General features: G+C 32.8%; 1 long non-coding RNA gene across 1 annotated transcript; it reads right to left on the minus strand.

Annotated features, from left to right (window-relative positions):
* Positions 1 to 255: 255 nt before the first annotated feature.
* On the minus strand, positions 256 to 3,847 carry LOC143041855 (uncharacterized). The gene is made up of 3 exons (XR_012967822.1): positions 3,722 to 3,847; positions 1,681 to 1,795; positions 256 to 535 (listed from the first exon to the last, which is right to left on the minus strand). It is a non-coding gene; the product is annotated as an uncharacterized LOC143041855 (long non-coding RNA).
* Between the last annotated feature and the right edge of the window lie 2,668 nt (positions 3,848 to 6,515).

Here is a 6,515-nt window from a genome sequence, read left to right on the forward strand (position 1 = left end):
AATCAACGCATCTTTAAATACACCTATTGGATTACAGGGTTGAGTTAACCCAAGGGAGCAGTCATTTGAAACAGTATTTATTGCCGAGTATTAGTTTGTCTGGCGAATTGTCTAGTTTTGTCAGTGGGTCAGAGTTTCACTTCAGGGTAACGAAAACGCTATAGCAACACAGAGCGAAAACGTTACAATATAATAAATAACATAAAACGATTGTAAGCAAAGGTAAACCCTAAGGTATTATAATAATGCTAAATATTTTCAGCAAAGGTAAAACCATATTTATTGTAACTAATTAGACCTCCTGTCCGCCAATACATAGTTTTTACATAAAATCACTTGATGCAAGAGGTGTCTTCGCTTTTTTCTTTAAAATGTTGTTCTATTCCCATAGATAGGTAAATATGTTTATCCAAATATATCTGCTTCGCATTTAATTGTTTGATCTCTGGCAGATACAAACTCAAAAGCACATTTTTCTCCTTTTAGAATCGCACATCCATCCGGCGGAAGCATCACTCCTGCATGTATACCAATCCTAAATAAAATCAGTATTGTCTTACATTTAATTAGTATTGTGTTGTTAAAAAACCAATATGGTCAATACTATGATAAAAACAGCAACAGCACATACATGTTTTGTATGTAAAACATGAATTATGTAGAGAATTAGAAATAATTAGAATAATTATAACTGTTGAAGCCAAGCCTTTAAACAAAATTTCTCTAATGTTTTATTGGTACAATAATGTATACGCATTGTCATTTTTGATAGATTAATTAGTCATTTGTCAAAATTAGTTGTCCTACTCATGTCAGAAAAGGAAGTCCTTATTATGACTTTAAGACGAAAATACAGCAACAAATGCGCTGTTTCTTTACAAAAGCCGGTTATTCAAATGTGCTCATCCTTTCCTTTTGTCTATAAAAACATAAATATAATACATGTACCAAGATGCTTAGCTCACTAAGTCGGTGTCGCTATGAATGCCAAAAAATATTAATAACAACTTAGGGTTCTTGTGCAACTAACTTTTTTACCAACCGTGTAAGGGTAGTATAGCCAGTCAATGTCGTTAAAAACTTCCATTATCATCACTTAAAAACTAAAGAGTGTTCGCATGACATCATAATTTTCGTAAATTTTTAAAAAAACTCTTTTTTTTAAGAATAATACCTAGAAGCCATATATATTTGGAAACATGTTGATCCAAGCTTTTGGTATATGGAACAGTAATAGTTTATGATTTCAATGATGTGTAATTTGATGTCTGTCAGAACAATAATTTTAAAAGAAAACGCATAAAAAATTATAAATCATAATTTGTTTGAAATAATTGAACTTAAACAGTGTTTCATTCGAGTATTCTCTGGAAGTCTTGGAAATTAATCAAGCAACCGTATGCATTTTGGGAAGAATGATGAATACCCTTATGTGTGTCATCTTTTAAAAATATTATTGAACACATGCCCCTTGACATGTTGGTAAGGTGGCCTCAAAATAGTAAATATATACAACTGAAAAAGAATAAAGTGTCTTCGTTTGGGATACTTTGTAACAGCCTCCTGTTACAATTATAACTTGTACTTTTTAAAAGTGGTATTAGTTCTAATATTGATATGGCTACAGCAATGATTACACATATATGGTGGGCTTTATATAGCTATGTATTTTCAACATACCCACATATAGTCATACTTCCATCCGAACTACAGCTGTGCTCTATACAATTGGTGTAATCAGTGTATGAGTGACCTAAAGGTAATGTGACATTTTTATATACGCACTGCATTGTGCCTGAAAGAATAAGAAATTGCATGTATAAAGCTAGTTTGAAATAATTGTATGCTTCAAGTAAGACAATGATTTATCTTAGAGAATTTTAACCTTAACGTTTATCTAATAAAATTGATCATGGAAACAGGGAATGAGTCAAAGAGACAACAGCGCTTCCAAAAAAAGCAACAAAAAATACAGTCAAAGGCATATGCATTGGTCCCTAGACCATAATGAATACTAGTTCAGCGAAAATGGAAACCACACTGAACTCCGAAACATAATAAATGGACCAAAATTTTTAAAAAAATACAAGACTAACAAAAGTCAGAGGTTCCTGAATTGAGACAGGCGTAAAATTACCGCGGGGATAATCTTGTTTTGAAATCCAAACCCTCGCCCTATAATATATATATCAATGATACCCAATGTGGAAAAAACAAACACACATGCAGCAATACGCACAGTAAAACTCAGTTTTTTTTTGTGTCCATTTCTAGAATATGTAACAGACGAAACCAAGCATAATAACAATGATCAACATAAACACATAAATTAGCAAAGGACCACTAGCAGTTACTGAGATGCAGATCCAGATCTCAATTAAACTGATCGATCGAAGGATTATGTCTACAGTAACATCATATGAAAATCAAGCATAAACCCTCCCGTTAGTAGTATCATACCATATTAAAATATAAGAGAAAAAGTTACCGGTTGTACGTCTTTTCTTAATGTATGCCTTTAATAAATTTAAAATCATAATCTTATATCTAGTTCTTCTTTACATACGTCTCTATGAAGTTGTTTGAATTAAAATTGGATAATTATTATTTTTAAAGTTTTATCCTCTTTTTATCCAATTAAAATCTTTATTGTAATTAAAATCTTTATTGTTGGTGTGACTTCTTTCCCTTTTTCAACAAACTAGCCTTGTTCTTTGTCCGATAGTTATATTTTGGATATAGACACAAATAAAAAAAAAACATGTAGATTTTATGCTTCAAGTAAGACAATGATTTAAAATAGATAATTTCAACCTTAACGTATATGTATTAAAATTAATCATGGAAACAGGGAATGAGTCAAAGAGACAACAAAGCTTCCAAAAAAGCAACAAAATAAATACAGTCAAAGGCATGTGCATTGGTCCCTTAACCATAATGAATACTAGTTCAGTGAAAATGGACGCCACACTGAACTCCCAAACATAATAAATGGACCAAAATTTTAAAACAAATACAAGACTAACAAAAGTCAGATGTTTCTGAATTGAGACTGGCGTAAAATTACGGCGGGGTTAATCTTGTTTTGAGATCCAAACCCTCGCCCTATACCAATAGCCAATGTTGAATAACCAAACACACATGCAGCAATACGCACAGTAAAACTCAGGTTTTTTTGTCCATTGCTAGAATTAGTAACAGACGAAACTAAGCAAAATAACAATGATCAACGTAAACACATAACTTGATTAGCAAAGGACCACTAGCAGTTACTGAGATGCTTCTCCAAATCTCAATTAAACTCATGGATCCAAGGATTATGTCTACATCATATGAAAATGAAGCATAAACCCTCCCGTTAGGAGTAGTATCATACCATATTAAAATATAAGAGAAAAAGTTACCGGGTGTACGTCTTTTCTTAATGTATGTCTTTAATAAATTTAAAATCATAATCTTATGTGTAGTTCTTCTTTACATACGTCTCTATGAAGTTGTTTGAATTAAAATTGGATAATTATTATTTTTCAAGTTTTATCTTCTTTTTATCCAATTAAAATCTTTATTGTAATAAAATTCTTTATTGTTGGTGTGACTTATTTCCCTTTTCCAACACACTCGCCTTGTTCTTTGTCTGATAGTTATATTTTGGATATAGATACAAATAAAAGATTTAAAATAACATGCACTGAAAATATGAAATACATTTAAAAAATCTAACCAGGTTGCGGCATTGTCCTCATGCAAGACGAATTTGAGAACTGAATTAAGTTACACAGACACAACAAAGTCCAAACTATTCGGTCTGCCATTATCATTGTCACTTTTAATTTGTGACGGGAATAAGAAGATAAGATAAGAAAGTTGAAATTCTAGTAATAATATATACCAGTATATACTGCAAAATTGAAAGATATCAATTAAAACTTAGAAAATAGGGAACATCTTTTGAGTTTACTTAGACACCACAGTATATTATAAATGATCAAAAATTTCTACAAACGTGTAATTTGATATTTGTTTTTTCGCTGGTACATACTTAGCTTGGATTTTGTGGTGTGTTTTTTTTATGGCAAATATAAAAAATTACTTATCCTCATATATGTTTGGATATATAGAATAAGTAAATGAGACAGAAAAACCTTCGACGCAAAACCAAAATTATAAAGGTGCCTTTATATTATTTTTATCAAGTAAAATTGAGAATTGAAATGGGAATGTGTCAAAAAGACATCACTACTATGGGGTATTTGACTAACTTGAGTACCAATGAGGGCCTTGCACGGTCGGCCTTGTACAAGTGATTTCAACTGATGGTTCATCATTTTAGTGTTTAGTTTATTGTTGTCATGATAACGATGACAGCTCGATTTTGGTCCTAATTTAGGCATAAAGCTAGATGCATCAACTTTATTTCGATTTATCCATATGTGGATATTGATTGGATTGAAGACTAACGGTGCATGGAAACTGAAGTTCCTCTTTCCAACCGTATAAATATCTCCTTGCTCTTTCATAGCGGATTCCATAGTTGAAATGAATAACAACTTAAATATCATCATTTAATTGTGCAGTTATGCATTTTGATGTTTCGGGTATGTCACATTAAAAATTTCTTACCGATAATTACCTCTCTTTTTTTTTTATAATTTACAATATTTAGACAACTGCATCAGCTTGTTCACTATGTTCATGTAATTCATTATATCATAGTTTGTATGCCCCATTTATGAGCATTATGTTTTCTGGTCTGTGTGTCCGTTCGTCCGTCCGTCCGTTCGTTCGTTCGTTCATTCGTTCGTTCGTTCGTCCGTCTGTCCCGCTTCAGGTTAAAGTTTTTGGTCGAGGTAGTTTTTGATGAAGTTGAAAACCAATCAACTTGAAACTTAGAAAACATGTTCCCTATGATATGATCTTTCTAATTTTAATGCCAAACTAGAGATTTTATCCCATTTTCACGGTCCACTGAACATAGAAAATGATAGTGCAGATGGGGCATCCGTGTACTTGGGACACATTCTTGTTTACTATCACTTCCCTTAAATAAGTACCTTCAAAGTAACCCATTGGAAATGATAGATTTCTGGCAGAGTATTAGGTTTGAGGCTGCCGTGAAAATCTAGTCTGATCCACTTGTATTTTTGTCCATCTAATGAGTTCAGCCTTTTTCAACTGATTTTTATAGTTCGTTCTTATGCTGTACTGTTATACCACTGTCCCAGGTTAGGGGGAGGAGTGGGATCCCGCTCACATGTTTAACCCCGCCACATTATTTATGTATGTGCCTGTCCCAAGTCAGGAGCCTGTAATTCAGTGGTTGTCGTTTGTTTATGTGTTACATATTTGTTTTTCGTAATTTTTTTTACATAAATAAGGCCATTAGTTTTCTCGTTTGAATTGTTTTACATTGTCTTATCGGGGCCTATTATAGCTGACTATGCGGTATGGGCTTTGCTCATTGTTGAAGGCCGTACGGTGACCTATAGTTGTTAATGTCTGTGTCATTTTGGTCTTTTCTGGATAGTTGTCTCATTGGCAATCATACCACATCTTCTTTTTTTATATTAGATTATTTCATTTGACTATTACAATTTAGTCAAATAGATATAGGAAGATGTGGTGTGAGTGCCAATGAGACAACTCTCCATCCAAATAACAATTTATAAAAGTAAACCATTATAGGTCAATGTACGGCCTTCAACACGGAGCCTTGGCTCACACCGAACACCAAGCTATAAAGGGCCCCAAAATTACTAGTGTAAACCCATTCAAACGGGAAAACCAACGGTCTAATCTAAGTATATAAAAAACGAGAAACGAGAAACACGTATAAACTACATAAACAAACGACAAACTACTGTACACCAGATTCCTGACTTAGGACAGGTGCAACTTGACATTTGAAGCGGGATTAAACGTTTTAATGGTACCAACCTTCTCCCTTTTCCTGAAACAATAGTATAACATCACAACAGAAAAACAAAAAGCTCAAGTGTATCAAACAAATCTTGGTTACCTGTCACATTCCTGACTTTGTACAGGCATTTTCTGATTTAGAAAATGTTGGATAACTTTGAAATCATGTCATTATGTCTTTTTAATTTGTTGTGTCAAATTCATGTCTAAGACTTCTGTCTTGAATGTTCCTTGATAAATATACAAGAAGATATATAAACAGTCGCCGTGACTGTATCGTGAGTTATTCAGTTTTCTGAAGAACATTTATTTACTGTTTTTTGAAGAACATTAATAAATTTGGCTGGTTTTTTTTTTGTGTTCACGTATCGTTGTCAATATAGTGGAATTTGATACGACTGTCATACAAGTGAGAGGTTTAGCTAAATGTAGCTATAAAACCAGGTTCAATCCACCACCTTCTACGTAAGAAAATCCATGTACTGGGTAAGTCAAGAATATATAACAGTTGACTTTGTTATCCATTCGTTTGCCGATGTTTAACTGAGCAAGGATTTGTATTGTGACAAAATGTCACTATAAAATCCTTGGTTTGAGCT

The sequence above is a fragment of the Mytilus galloprovincialis genome, chromosome 8 (assembly GCF_965363235.1).
Source record: "Mytilus galloprovincialis chromosome 8, xbMytGall1.hap1.1, whole genome shotgun sequence".
Taxonomy (NCBI): Eukaryota; Metazoa; Mollusca; class Bivalvia; order Mytilida; family Mytilidae; genus Mytilus; species Mytilus galloprovincialis.